Below are 3,170 nucleotides of genomic sequence, written 5' to 3' on the forward strand. Positions count from 1 at the left end.
AATTTTTCCCCGAATTTAATGATCCAGTTCAAACTAAGATTCACAACAAGAAAGAAATAAAGTCCTTTACAAGCACATGCTACGGGATTTTTATAAAGACATGCGTAAAGGATTTGGTTACCACCGGCCTGCCTCACAAGAGGCCTCCTGAAGGAACCACGAATAAGGGAAAGGAAAAGCCGGATACCATAAAGCCACTACAAAACATACTGAAGTATAAAAGACCGAGGACACACGAAGAAGCATGCATCACTAATGTACAAAGAACAGCCACATCCATGTTGAAGATGAAATGTACACATAACAATATTTGTTTTAAACGTAAAGAGCTAAATGCCCCAATTAAAGACACAGCGGGAAATTGAATAAGAGTTAGACCTTCAGTGTGGCTGTAATCAGAGGAACATCTCACGTGCAAAGACACACATAGGCTCAAATAAAAGGATGAAGGAAGATTTACCTACGCAAGCAACTGGACAGCAAAAATAAGCAGAGGGGTTGGCAATCCTGTTCTGATAAACATATTTTTAAAACAACAAATATAAAGAAAGACAAAAAGGCTTACATATGGGAAAGGGATCAATGCAACAAGAAAAACTAACGAACTAACTATTCGTAACTATATAGCACCCCAATACAGAGCATCCTCCAGATTCACAAAGCAAGTTCTTACAAACCTACCAAGAGACTTAACTCCCACACAATAATACTGGGAGAAGTTAACACTCCAACTGAAATATTAACAATCAAGAGACAGAAAATTAAGAAGGAATTCAGGACTTGAGCTCAGCTCTGGACCAACAGACCATAATAGACAGCTACAGACTCCTCCACCCCAAATCAAACAGAATATACATCTTAGCAACCAAATGAAGCACTTTATTATAAAATCAACGCAAATGTTGAAAGTAAAACCACTCCTCGCCTCCAGCAAAATTGGAAATCATAACAGGCTCTGAGATCACAGTGCAATCAAATTAGAACTCAAGATTAAGAAACCACCTCAAACTGCAAACTAGGAAAACTGAACAAATATGAATCGTCACCTAAATGACTGTTGGGTAAATAATGAAATTAAGGAAGAAATAAATTCTTTGAAACCAATGAGAAACAAAGACAACAACGTAATCAGGAGATCTCTGAAGACACAGCAAAAAAACACAGCTAAAGTAGTGTTCCAGAGGGATATTGATAGGCCCACCCAAATTCACAGCAGAAGCGTGAAAGATCGAAAATGACAACCTAGCATCCAATTAAAAAGAACTAGAAAAAGCAAGATCAAATACAATTCAAAATCTAGATAATGAGACAAGAATACTAAGATCAAGCAGAACTGCAGGAGGGATAAAAGATATAAACCCTCCAAAATCGTGAATCCAGGAGCTGGTGTTTGGAAAGATTAACATATAGACTGTTTAGCCAGACTAATAAAGAAGATTAGAAAGAGATCAAATGTAACATAATAGAAACATGATAAAGGGGGTATCACCAGTTTTCCCCACAAAAATACAAATCTACCATCAGAGAATATTATTAGATTTGTAAAATAAGAGAAGAACACCTCTATGATGCAAATAACTAACAAATCTAGAAGAAATGATAAATTCCTGACAACCATACACCTCCCAAGGTAAACAGGGAAGAATCGAATCCCTAAAATAGAGCGAATAATAAGTTCTAAATAAGAGGCATTAATTAATAGCTGACACTGTTTACCAAACAAAACAGATATATAAACCAATTGATCATAACATATGCTGCGAAATAACACGCACACATCTACATCTACAACATCTGATCGTTGACAAACCTGACAAAACAAGAAAATGGGGAAAAGAATTCCCTATTTTATAATGGTGCGGGGAAAACGGACTAGCCTATGAGAAACTGAAACTGAACACCTTCCGTAGATCTATATACAAAAATTAAAGTCAAGAGGGAGTAAAGGCCTTAACCTAAAACTTAAACCCTAGAAGAAAACCTAGCAATACGCATTCAGGACATAGGCATAGGCCAAAGGACTTCATGAACTAAAAATACAAAAGCAATGGGAACGAGAAGCAAAATTGAAAATGGGTTCTACAAAGTAAAGAGGCTTCTGCAAAGCAAAAGAAACGATCATCAGAGTGAACAGGCAACCTACAGAATGGGAAAATTTTTGCGATCTATATCATCTGACAAAGTCTAAATCCAGAAACTACAGTAACTTAAAGAAATTTACAAGAAAAGACACCCCCATCATAAAGTTGGGCAAAGGAGATGACAGACCATCACAAAAAGAAGAATTTATGCAACCAACGAACATGAAAAAAAAAGCCCCTCATCACTGGTCGTAGAGAATGAAAAGCAAACCAAAGTGAGATACCGTCTCATGCCAGTTTAGAACAGCTAGCTAAAAAGTCGGAAACAACAGAATGCTGAGAGGATGTGGGAGAAATAGGAATGCCTTTTTATACGGGTGGTGTGAGTGGTGAAGTAGTTTCAACCAGTTGGAAGACAGTGTGGCATTAGTCCTTCAAGTATTCTAGAACGAGAAATACATTTGACCCAGCAATTCCCCATAGTGGTTATATACCCAAGGTTTAGAATCATTCTACTATAAAGAAAACATTAACACCTATGTTACTGCAGTGCTATCGACATAGCAAAGACTTGGAACCAACCCAAATGCCCATCAATAAGAGACTTGATAAAGAAAGGTGGCCACATATACACCAGGGAATACTATGCATTCCATAGAATAAATGATTTCTTGTCCTTTCAGGACATGGATGAACTGGAAACCATGATTCTCAGCAAAAACTTAACACAGGACAGAAACCAAACACCTCATTTTCTCACTCTAGTAGGAGTTTCACAATCATAACACATATGACACAGGGCGGGAACATCACACAGCAGGGCCTTCAGGGGGTGTGGGCCAAGGAGAGGGTGAGCATTAGGACAAATACATAATGGCCATGTGGGGGGCTTAAACTTAGATGACAGGTTGATGGAGTGCAGCAAAGCCCATTCACATGTAGACCTATTTAACAAACCTGCAAAACCTGCCACGTTCTGTACAAGGTAGCCCCAGAAATTAAAAGTTTAAATTAAAAAAAAAAAAAAAAAAAAAAACGCTGTTTAAAAAATTCCTGACTTCATTTGGTACACCCTGACTTCTTAAGTGA

Source organism: Rhinopithecus roxellana, chromosome 9 (assembly GCF_007565055.1).
Source record: "Rhinopithecus roxellana isolate Shanxi Qingling chromosome 9, ASM756505v1, whole genome shotgun sequence".
NCBI classification, from domain to species: domain Eukaryota; kingdom Metazoa; phylum Chordata; class Mammalia; order Primates; family Cercopithecidae; genus Rhinopithecus; species Rhinopithecus roxellana.